A 13,191-nucleotide genomic window follows, 5' to 3' on the forward strand; every position below is an offset into this window, starting at 1 on the left:
AAAGCAAAAAGGTGATTCTTCATTATAAAAAATCTCCGGGTTGATAGGGACCCGGAGGCAATAGGGGCATAAGCCTGCGAAAGGGACCGATAAAATCGATTCCATGATTAGATGAAGGCTCTCACAAAACAAAACATTTAAAGTAATTATTCAAAGAGAACGACAAAAACATGGGTACACATGACCGAAAAACTCAAAAGTCTAAAACTCAAGAGGAGGAAGGATCACCCCCGACAGTAGGAAGGGCCCCTGGTCCCTTGTTGTCCGAGATGCTATCCTCTGAAGATCGAAAGTTTTCCATTGCAGATTCAGCAGCCACAGAGTCTACATCAACATCCAGCAGGTCCAGTTTCTTGTCCAGAGCTTCTTGCAATGCGTCCCTACGCGACTTCACGAAGGTCATGTAATAAGCTTGCCTTATGCTCCTGAATAATGCGGCGCCATTGTAACCCTTACCATCGGGACTGGACCTGAGGTTAGGAAGCGCCTGAGCACCTCAGTTCCCCCCAAGCGGACTCCAGGTCGCCTTTCAGATGACGGCCTCTCGCTTAAAGGTTCTGATGGTCAGAGTTCTTGGTCCGAAGACTTTCTTCTTTCTCCTCCAGACTTTGTTTACCTCATCATATCTCAGATGCAGGGAGTGCTTTAAGGACTCAGACTCTCTGACCTCGACCGAAGCATCTCTATTTCATGGGGCAGGTGGCGGTTCTCTACAGTCAGCAAGCCTTTCGCGGGAAACGGTGATACTTCCCCACCTTGTCTATTACAGCAGTTGTGGTTGCATGACTCATAAGGATTCGGTCAGCAAGTTTGGTCAGCAACACTTTTAATTTTTAGCCAACAGAGACGAGCTGAGCAAACTTTTCTCCGAGTTTGATAGAGTCATGTTGTCTTGCTAGGGGCTCGGGGTAGTCTGCTCCACCCCGACTAACTCTGAGGACGTAGCATCCCCTGAAGCTGGGCGATTCTCTTCATCGTTATCAACATCGAACACGCCACGGTTGACTTGAACCTCCCTTCATGCCTCAAGAAGGCGTCATTGAGTCCTCATCCGGAAGCCTATTCCTTCAGTTGATGTCCCGATAGGTTGTGAGGGTCTGCGGGCCCTACGGTTTCGGTCTCTTGTGGTTTAAGGGTTGGCATTAATGATATTGGACAAAGCGGCTTCGCTTGAAAGAATTTTTCGAGCAAGCGACTGTGTTGTGGGGATGTTTGTATGGAAAAAAAAGGAAAAAAAATAAAAGAGGAGTAATACGGAAGGTTGTAAAGGAACACACAAAGTATCTATGAAGCGAGATTCATTATCTCACTGTGGCTCTTACGTTTCCACCATTTGGAAGTCAGGCATTTTTAGGTCCTAACGATGTTTGGAGAAGCGCGCAACAAGTGCAGCACCAAATCAAACATCCCTTGCACAAACTCAGGCACTACGAGGGTGGCTGTAAAATAGTGGCAGTTTAAACAGTTATGTATACAAGAAGATTGAGCGAAAAAATAGTATGAGCTCAAACTTATGAGTGTTCTTCGTGTCTCTGGGAAAGCTTTTGGGGAAGCTCAATGGAGAAAGTCAGTTCGAATCATAATGAAGCAATCACACCAACCCCGATCGAAGTCATCTTTAGCACTGGATATCAGCCCACGGGTGCCCTAGCGGAACAGATGAACCATTTCACCTCGAAACAGACGATGGAGTAAAGCTGCATTAAGTTGTCGATGGTAAAGGCGAGTCTGGAACAGTGGGCAAGGTGTTGTATACAGTAAATAGTACTCCATAATTAGGGAAAGTTGGCCAAGACAGACCTGGTACCGGCGGTAGATGTTTTCAACCAATCTAAGGACCGAAAGCATAAACCCGGTGGTGAAAGGGTATGTATGAACCATGGAGTTGCCCACAACATGGTGCATCATCTTGCCCCCACATCAACTGGGAGGGCTATGACTTCGGGGCCCCAGTTACAATTTGCATATACCTGAGAGAGGTTGTCACTGGTTATTAACGAACTGATCTCGCCCACTGATTTACGGGGGGTGTTGATACAAAATTTTTTTGAGGTACGCACAATCAAGAGGCAAGATTTCAATGACAATAGATGTGGGGGATCAAGTTCTCAGGTAATGGAAGCTTTAGGGGCTTTCCCTTTCCATTGGGAAAGAGAACCCTCAGAGGATTAAGAGGAAGAAGAAAGCGAACACATAGGGCTAAGCAGTGATAGTGCCATGATGGAAATCGGGTAGCATATCTCTATGGAGAACTTTCTAGATTTTGTAAAAAGAAGCAAGTGCATGAAGGAAAGAAATAAGTTGCATGAATGGAAAATATTTGGGGAGGATTTTGAACTTATATAGGGAAGGAAGATCTTTGGATTTTTGTAAAACGAGGAGTCGCTAGTCATCATGAAGCATCAATTGTAACCGCCTTCCATGAGCAGGGACAGATTTGGTAACCGTCACCTCGATTGGTGTGATTGGATGTTTTCGATTCCCACATGAAAGGATCAAGTGTGAACCTCTTCCACTACCTGATCATAACTATTCAAGTTACCGAAAAGTGGAGGGTTATCTGTATTGGGATAAATTCATATAAGCACAGCTGTATGAATATTATGATGACACGTGTCATTAACAGTGACTTAGTTCCAAGTCAACATGTTGTGGCTCTGAAGGTAGTTCAATTGCACCAGGGACGTGATATAGTTCATGTACTTAGTGATCCGTATGAACGCTTGGTACCGGTTGAATAACAATTGCGCCCGTTACAGAAAGGCTTTGCACCTTCCATGGGATATTAATGGGAATTATTGCTCTCTTTATTTCTCATTATTGTTATGGCCTTAATTTATAATATTAATAGGCCACAATTCATGGAATATGTACTCCTAGTTCCTAGTATAAATAAGACTTATCTTTCCATTATAAAGGACATGAAATCCAAAAGAGAAATACACAACAATATTCCACACTTGTCTTGTTTTAATTTCTTATTACTTTATTTTGGAGTCATCAAGGATCTGATTGGTAGCTTAGCCGGAATCACTAGCTCAAACTCCACCGAGACTCAAGCTATCTTCAACTTTTGCTTTATTTACATTTCGTTTATATCTACTTTACTACATATTTTATAGCTTTACTGGTCACTTTGATCCATGTGTCCTTGATTAAATTCAACTGAACCATTTTTCGGGTAAACAATAGTCCTCCCCACTTCTCGGAGATATCGAACATATGTGTCCGGGGAATGGATAAGGTCTTATCCCAAATTCAAAATGACCAAGGCTGATGACTGATTTTTAGGTGGGAAAGCGTAACGTTCTTATCTTCCTTTGATTTGATGTGCATACTTTCAATAACTCCGCCCTGGACACGTATCCTTGCTTAAGTGGATGTTGTGGGTGGTACGATTACCGAACCGTCTCCGTAATGATGACAAATCCTAATATAAAAACCCCAAACCTTTTTCATAATTTTTTCTTTTGCACTCTTCAATCTTGCAAAATTTTCTTTATGAAAATCTTCATTTATCTCACAGCTTTCATCCTTCTTCCTCCTCAACTTCTTATTAACAACCCCTTTATCAAGCTATGGCTAGAGCTGGTACCAGTGAATTTGTTAACCCTGTTGTAAAAACAGCTTTTCCATTTAGTCCGGGAACATTTAATTTCTCACATGACTTTGCCGTCATGAAGGCAAATATCAAAGCAAATCGTGGGGAGTAAAAATTTACCCTTCTTCTATCACCGCTACTTCCTTTCAATCGACTTCTGTGATGACAGTAACTTGGGAATAATCTCTCTCATTACTATCCTTGGCCCGGATGATGCATCACCACTCCAAGACCGGATATGTCCAACGCATACACATATCCGTTCACGTTGGGTTTAAGAACAACAATTGATCGAGTAAAAATAGACTTATGCAAATGTTGCAACGTTTGTCTTGCTCAAGTCGGCCCCTCCATATGGAGGGTTGTTGCCTGTATTCATTTCTTGGCCGAGAAGGCTAAATTACCTTTTACATTGGGCGACTTCATCCGGCTTCATACTCCTAGACTGTTTTGTGGTGGAATTATTACCATCTCGAAGAGGAGCAAGTCTTCTTTCATCACCAGTATCGATGAAGATCATGACAGAGGATGGATGGAAAGATTTTTCATCGACCTTACTGTGGAGATCATCGAGGCTAAGGATATGTCTTTTTCGGACGCATCGAACCTCTATCATAAGTGCAAAATTTTGTATATTTTTTTGTTAGTATATTGATGAACTTCTCCTTCTAAAAAAAATCCTTTCTTTTTTCAGCTACTCGATATACCCCTCCTACTAACATACACTTCCCTGATTGGGTTCAAGAGCTTTTGAATGTTTCCAATCATGATTTTCAAACATGGAAGCGAATTTTCGCCGGTCGGTGGAAAGTAAAGAACCATAGCAAGTCCAAGTACTTATTTTTTTTCATTTCACCTTTTTTTCCTTTTTTCTCTATTCTTCTAAATTTTTATTCATTTTTACCAGGCTTGCCCAAATGTGTCATTTGCCCAAGGGTGATAATGGATGACCCGGTCCTTGATCTAGAAGCCTCTGCCAACTGGATCAATCAAGAGACCAAGAAGTTGAAGAAAAAGCGACCAACTTGTTCTTCTTCGAAAATACCAATGGCACCTGCCACCATTCCTGCCGCATCAAGACCTCTCAAAAGAAAGAGGCATTTCAGAAAAGACAATTCCTCCGGAATAAATAATGAGAATTAAGTTGAAGGTGCTTCAAATCAAAACCTTCAGCCCCATGACATCGTCATCGTTGAAAATGATGAGGATACCGATGATGATCTTGTGGTCAGAAAGATCAGAAGCAAATTGGCTCTGGATACTCTTCCCCAAAATCCTTAATTGAGTCAAACTTCCATCGAACCTCTTGAGCAGTTATTCATCGATAATAAAATTGGAAACTTTGAAATCCCACAGTTTGCAGTCAGGACCTCTGAAACTGCTCCAAGTATTCATGAGGCTTTCTTTTCTCGGATCAGCTGCAAGAGCTCCAAGAGATCATGCCTCCTCCTGGGCTAGATTGGTGAATGTTTCTATGGCTCCGAGGGTAAATCCAAATCACCTATGGATTGTTATAATATCACTCCCCGAAGATACCAACTACGTATCCAGGCCCATTGGCATTGCCAATTAATTGAACTATTAATATCGAAGTCTGATACGGAGAAGATAAGCGGAGTTTCCTGGATGTGTCTTCTCAATGAAGGCATGCACGCTTCTGCGCGAGTAAGTGTTTTTTTCTCTTTTATATAAATCTATATTGCTTTCGGTTGTCATCAAAGTTACTCATTTGATATTTGCTCAGGCCGGAATACTTGCTGCTGACGGTCTTAAACTTGGTCTTTAGGCTATTGATTCATTAATGGCTCAATTAAGTGATCGTGATTGGGAACTTGAGTTCTTGCAGGCTGAATTAAGCCGAAGGGAATCCCAGTTGACCAGAAATTCCATAGCCCTAAAAGTTGAACTTGAAAAGGTTAAAAATGACCTTAAGAAAGCCAATCAAGACCTTGAACTGTCCAATGGGGTTAAAGAAGCTTTTTGTCAGCACGCTAACCATCTACCCTTGATTCGGAATTTAGAAGGCTTTACTCCGAACTTTCAGTAATTGATGAAGAATGTCCAGTCATGCTGTGCAGTCGCAGAGCATGACTAGAACCACCATCTCTTGATTTGGAAAGAGCAAGACTATGAAAAGTCTTATGAAATTGGTAGGCTGGAAACTGGTTTAGGGACATTAACTGCAAAAAACCAAGCTCTTAAGTTCAACAGGATGAGGCTTATGTTCAAAGAGATGAAGCTCGGGCAAATCTCAAGGTCGAGGAATCTCGGGTGATTCTTCATGCCGAGTATACCAAATGGAATGTTCGGAGGTTTACTCTCGAACAAGCTCATGATGGTATTGAACATCTTCTCGGGAAAATTGAACAAGCTAGGAAATTTGAGATCGATGCCTTCAGTGTGTTACCCCTATCCCCTCAACAAGATGATGCTAACCTGTGCTGACTCCAAGTAAGGTTCAGGGGGTGAAGAAGACATCAGTGTCGATGATGAAGAAGGATTTTTTAGCCCGAATTTGTCTCCTTCCCCTGTTGATTTGTAAAACATTGATCCTATCGGGGATAATTTAGCCCAAAGAAACTAAGCTCTTTCTAGCCTTTAGCGGACCATAGAATCGGATATGCCGGTTCCTTTCACAGGGTTTGTAATTTTTCCTTTTCGGGCTAACGTTTTGGTCCATTTTGCTAATAACAACCAATCTGTTGCTATTCGTAACTTGATTTTCTTTTTTAAAGCAATCTACTTATCTTATATGCTTCTATAATGAGTAATATATGCTTTTCACATGAAGAGTTTTGAAGTTGCTTTACAACCATTATTCGCAGTCTTCAAGACTTACAAAATCTTACTCTAAGCATTTTTCCTATAGAATAACCAAACTTACTTGAACTTAAAAGTTTTAAAGTCCATATAAAAGTTGAACACCTTATATAAATTGTTTCAAGATTTGGGAAAACTTAAGTCATTCTTACCTTGATGCTTCAAAGTAAGATTCTAGCTTACTTTAGCGTTCGGAGTCTTTGATCCATTATTCACTTTGAAGCTATGTTCATTTTTCTACCTTAGCAGTTCATATGATTTTTAATCATGAATAGGTTTTGCACTTTTGGTCGAGTAACCTTTATATATGGGTGTTAAAACTAAATGAACTAATCCTTACTTTATTCGGGAAAAATTCTTTCGAATAGTTATCTGAACCGGTTCACAGTATGTTATTGTATGATTCATCCGAAACAAATTGCTAAAAATGGGTCTTATATTTAGGCTAATTGAATGGGACATCTCCGATTCATTTTTGGCATTTTTAGTTGGAATCAATGCATATTCTCAACAATAAACTTTGGCGAAGCTCATAGCTGAACAATCAAACATATGTCTCTTTTATTTTAAGGCGAAATGAGTAACTCGGAGGAAATTCTTCCGTTATTAATTTGAGAAACACATGTCATATTGAGAAAATGTATAATTGGAGAAAATTTCTTCCTTTATTGACATAGAATTTGTACTACAATGGTGAATACATCACTGAATTTACAAATTTCCATTTGAATATCCGAAACAAATTTTTTGAATATCCCGAAATAAATCCATTTTGGTCCGTTCCACTTTTGGCGACATTTCATAATCTTTTATCAATGAGGGTATATCCCCCTCCCCCCCCCCCCCCCCCCCCCCGGATATTGGAGCTTGAAGAATGAAGGCTCGAACAGTTGATTAAGTCCTTGTAATGCCAGTCCCCAGTTTTTTGCGTAACTTACTCGGAATAATTTTTCTCCAGTTGAAACTTCCAGCCATTCACTCTTGAAGAAGCCATAGTTTATGTTGCTGCCTCATTAAAAACTTTATCGAAAAAACTCTTTTTTAGGATAAAACCCGGTCTAAGGGAAAAAGAGTGCAGCACGTGATTTCATTGAATCGTGAACGGTCTTCAAGTACTCGTTCTTCATGAATCTTCTTTCCCTTAAGCATACTTCATGGATCTTCTTGCCTTTCAGTATCCTTTTGGTATAATTCCTCGTTTCACAACTTCTGCAAAAAGTATTAGCGCATAACATATAAACCAATTTAAAGAAGGTTGGTAAACATACCTGTCAACAATAATATTGCTTTATATGACTAACATTCCAATTATTAGAAACCTTAGTTCCATCTTCCTTCTCGAGTTGGTATGTCTTGCTATACTTACTATTCGGTAAGGCTATTCCTAGTTCGGACCTAGTTTTCCAGCATTTACATCCCTGGTATTGAAGGTTACCTTCCATAGGACCAAGCCCCCTATTTAAAAGTGTCAGAAGTTGGTCCGGCGATTGTAGTATTTTCCCATTCGTTAATTTTGTGCTACAATTCGGAGCAATACCATTTCTCTATGCTCTTTGGCTAAATCCAAGCCAACCAGCATTGCATTGTTATTTCCTTCTTCATTTGCATGCTTGTATCGTAAGTTAGGCTCCCCCACGTCTACCGTTATCAAAGCCTCAACTCCATATATCAGTGAAAAAGGAGTTTCCCTAGTGCTTAATTTTGATGTCATACAGTATGCCTATAGCACTTCTCTCCATTTGCCTTTTGTTGATTCTAATCTTTTCCTCTAATTTTGAACAATCGTTTTATTAGTTGAATCCGCTTGACCATTTTCACTCGGGTGATACGACGTAGATGTGATTATTTGAATTTTAATTTTTTTGAAAAATTCAGTGATGTTCCTTCCCTCGAATTACGGACCATTATCACAAGCAATCTCCCTTAGGATTACAAATCGACAAATTATACAGTTGTAAATGAAGTCCTTAACTTCTTTTTAACGTATCTTTTTATAAGCTCCTACTTCCGCCTTTTTAGAATCATATTCAGTCATTATTAACAAAAATTTTGACTGTCCTGTCGTCGCTGGAAATAGTCTGACAATGTTCATCCCCCATTTCATAAACGGCGACGGGGAGATCACTGGATGAAGTAATTCATGCTTTCTGATATTTGTAGCATTTTTTAGCAAATGTCTTGGCATCTTCTTCCATTTGGACCAGTAAAAACCTGCCCTGAACAATTTTTGTACAAGCAGATCTGCTTCGAAATGGTTCTCTCAAATTCCTTCGTGAACGTCCCTCATTACATAATCTGTTTCTCCAGGTCCTATGCATCTTGCCATCGGCCCATAAAATGACCTTTTGTACAATTGTTCATCATAAAAGCTATACCTAGTAGCTTTCATTCGTAAAGCTCTCGACTCCTTTTTGTCCTCAGGTAGTTTTCCATCTCTGAGATAGTCTATGTAGTTTTTCCTCCAATCCCATGTCAAAGTGGTGGAATTGACCTCAAGATGAAAAGTATCTAGTGCTGAATTTAACAATTGCACCACTTTTTGGGTGCTATAACTATTGGCATCAGTTGAAGAGCCTAAGTTTGTCAAAGCATCAGCTTCCATATTTTGCTCCCGAGAAATATACTCCAATGTCCATTCCCTAGACCGACGCAACAATGCATGAACCTTGTCCAAGTACCTTTGCATCCTTTCATCATTTACTTTGAAGACTCCGTTCACTTGATTAACCACTAAGAGCGAATCACTCTTAGCTTCTATGATTTCCATTTCCAAGCTTTGAATCAATTCTAAACCTACAATTATAGCCTAATACTCAGCTTCATTATTAATCAGCTATATAATTCTTATCGATTGTCTAGTTATATCTCTAGATGGATTTTTTAACACAACTCCTAATCCGGACCCTTTCACATTGGCAGCCCCATCAGTGAATAAGGTCCAGACTCCGGGTATGATCCGAATGAAATTATAAATTCTTTCTCTACTTCGGGCAACATCCTTGGGCTAAATTCCACAACGAAATTAGCCAAAACTTGGGACTTTATGGCCGTTTGAGGTCTCTATTTGTGTATGCTTCGTTAATTTCTCTTGGCCATTTGGCTGGGTCTTCCAGAGCTCAAACTTGTGGAATGTATTTATTAATAGATAAATAGTCACTACACAAATTGGATGACATTGAAAATAAGGCCGCAATTTTCTAGCAGCAGTTATTAATGTTAAAGCCAATTTTTCCAAGTGAGGATAGCTATTCTCCACACTTACTAATGTTATACTAACATAATAAATGGGAAATTGCGTACCTTTTTCCTCTCGAACTAATACCGCGCTTACTGCTACCTCGGACACAGCCAAGTACTATCAACTGCTCATCCGACTTTGATTTCGCCAACAAAGGTGGACTTGATAAGTACTTCTTTAGGTCCTTCAAAGCTTATTGGCATTCTGGATTCCATTCGAAATCGTTCTTCTTTTTCATAAGAGAAAAGAATCTATGGCTCTTTTCTGATGATCGGGAAATAAACTGACTCAACGCTGCCAATCTCCCATTAAACCTTTGCACAGCTTTTACATCTTCCAATACTTCCGGAATATATTATATGGCTTTAATTTTATCTGGATTGACTTCAATTCCTCTACTTGATACCGAAATCCTAGAAACTTACCGGAGCCCACCCCAAAGGCACATTTTTCCAGGTTCAACTTCATGTTATACTTTCTTAGAATCTTAAAGGTCTCCTGTCAATGCTTCAAATGGCCCTCCAAATATAGAGACTTGACCAGCATATCGTCAATATAAACTTCCTTAGTTTTACCTATTTGTTGCTCAAACATACAATTTACTAAACACTGATAAGTTGCTCCGGCATTTTTTAATCCAAATGGCATAACATTATAACAGTAGGTCCCATATTTAGTTATAAAAGATGTTTTTTCTTAAGACTCAGGGTTCATTCTAATTTGATTATACCAAGAATAAGCACCAAGAAAACTTATCATTTCATGCACAGCCGTAGCATCAATCCTTCAATCAATGTGTGGCAAAGGGAACAAATCCTTAGGGCATGCCTTATTCAAATCTTTAAAATCTATGCACACTCAACTTATTTCCTTTTTTAGGTACTACAACTATGTTAGCTAACCAGTCAGGGTACTTTACCTCCCGTATTGAACCTATGTTCGATAGTTCGTTTACCTTCTCTTTAACAAACTTGTTTTTATATTCAATGATTGGCCTTCTCTTTTGCTTTATTGGAGTAAATCTTGGATCTAAGAGCAGCTTGTGAGTTGTGATCTCCTGTGGTATACCTGTTATATCTTCATGTGACCAAGCAAAACAATCAACGTTAGCATTAAGAAAATGAATTAAATTAAGCCTAACCTTCGGTGTTAACCTGGTGCCCAGGTATACCTTCTTTTCGAGCACATATTCAAAGAGGATAATTTTCTCAATTTCTTCTACAGTATATTTTGTGGCATCCAGATCATCCGGAGCTACAAATGACCTTGGAACCCCGTGATAATCATCTTCTTTGACATCCTCTTTCATCGGACTTGAGGCTTTAACTTCATTAGGGTCGGTGGCTAATGCCTCTACTGGACCGATTTCCTTTAATTTCCATTTAACCACAAAATCCTTTTCCTTTTCCTTAACTAGTTTTACCTCCTAAGGTAGCTCTTCCTTTGGTAATTCTATGCAAACAACTTCTTTGTTGTGAGTTGTTCACCATCCCATCTGGGGTAGGGAATTTGAGCATCAAATGCAATATCGAAGGCACAGCTTTCATATCGTGAATCCAGGGCCTCCCAAAGATAGCATTATATCTCATATCTCCATCTATGATAAAGAATTTGGTTTGTTTGATGATGCCATCTGCATGGATTGGCAAAATGATTTCGCCCCTTGTTGGTTCGCTTGACATGTTGAATCCATTAAGGATCCTGGCAGACGGGACTACTCCATCCAACATTTATAATTGCTCTATGTCCTTCCATCGAATGATATTAGCCAATCTACCTAGATCAATTAAAATACGCTTAACTTTACAATCATTAATCATAACAAAAATTACCAACACGCCACTATGTGGCAATGTAATGCCTGCAACATCGTCATCGGTAAATGTTATAGCGCTGTCTTGTGCAGAGTCTTCAACCCTCTTTTCTAGAGATATCGTAAACTTAGTCCTTTTGTTGCGTAAGGTACGCTAGTGCCATCCCTACCAATGATCATGTTTCACATGACGAGGTTCAACTTGTTCTGCTTACTTCCCAACATCCTGACTTCTGCCGTAGTTCTCCTTAGCCCGGTCACTTAAAAATTCTCTCAAATGACCATTCTTTAATAGCTGTGCTACTTCATCATGAAAGTGACGACAGTCGGCGGTCCAATGCCCATGAGTCCCGTAGTAATCACAGATTAAAGTTGGGTCCCTTAGATTGGGTCTGATCAAATAGTTTTGGCCATCTCGTGTCACCAATTTTTTGCGTACCTAGACTCAAGTGGAAGGGTAACCTTAGTCCCCTCCCTAAGAAAGTAATATCCTTTGTTCGTGCTAGGAAGCTCGTAGAGAAGGGTTGTCTAGCTTATCTGGCACATATCCGTGACACCAGTGTAGATATCCCATCCGATTCGGTTCCGGTGGTACGCGAGTTTCGGATAGGTCTCTGCATGCTGACTTACGGTATGCCATCGGATCGTGACATTGACTTCAGGATTGACTTAGACCCAGGGACTCGTCCTATCTCTATCCCACCTTATAGGATGGCGCCAGCAGAACTCAGGGAATTGAAAGAGCAGTTGCAAGATCTTTTGAGTAAGGGATTTATTCGCCCGACTGCTTCCACGTGGGGTGATCCTGTGTTGTTTATTAAGAAGAAGGATGGGTCTATGCGCATGTGTATTGATTACCGTCAACTGAATAAGGTAACCGTCTAAAAAAAGTATCCCATTCGCCGTATTGATGACTTGTTTAATCAGTTACAGGGAGCTGCTCTGTTCTCGAAAATTGACTTAAGGTCAGGGTATCATCAGTTAAAGATTCGGGCAGAGGATGTTCCTAAAATCGCTTTTGGGACCAGGTATGGGAACTATGAGTTTTTGGTTATGCCTTTTGCGAATGCCCCAGCTGCGTTCATGGATTTGATGAATCGTGTGTTTAAGCCCTATCTAGACTCATTCGTAATAGAGTTCATTGATGATATTCTGGTGTACTCTTGGAGTAAGGAAGAGCATGAGAAATATTTGAAAATTGCTCTTGGGGTGTTGCGAGAGAATAAGCTATATGCCAAATTCTCCAAGTGTGAATTCTGGTAGTCTTATGTGGCTTTCTTGGGGCATGTTATTTCGAAAGAGGGTGTTATGGTGGAATATGAACATCAGAAACCTGGGGGTACACTTCAGAGGATGCCCATTCCTGAGTGGAAGTGGGAAAGAATAGCCATGGATTTTATGGTGGGTCTTCCAAAGACGTTGGGGAAGTTTGATTCCATTTGGGTTATTGTTGACAGATTGACTAAGTCTGCCCACTTTATTTCGGTGAAGATAACTTATGATGTGGAGAAATTGGCTAAAGTGTACATTCGTGAGGTGCTTAGACTTCACGGGGTTCCTATCTCCATCGTGTCCGACAGGGGCACCACGTTCACATCCAGGTTTTGGGAGTGTTTGCATGAGGAGTTAGGTACGAAGTTATATCTTAGCACAACCTTCCACCCTCAGACTGGCGGGCAGTCTGAGTGGACTATTTAGGTTCTTGAAGATATGCTTCGA

Source organism: Lycium ferocissimum, chromosome 2, assembly GCF_029784015.1.
Source record: "Lycium ferocissimum isolate CSIRO_LF1 chromosome 2, AGI_CSIRO_Lferr_CH_V1, whole genome shotgun sequence".
In the NCBI taxonomy this organism is placed as follows: Eukaryota; Viridiplantae; Streptophyta; class Magnoliopsida; order Solanales; family Solanaceae; genus Lycium; species Lycium ferocissimum.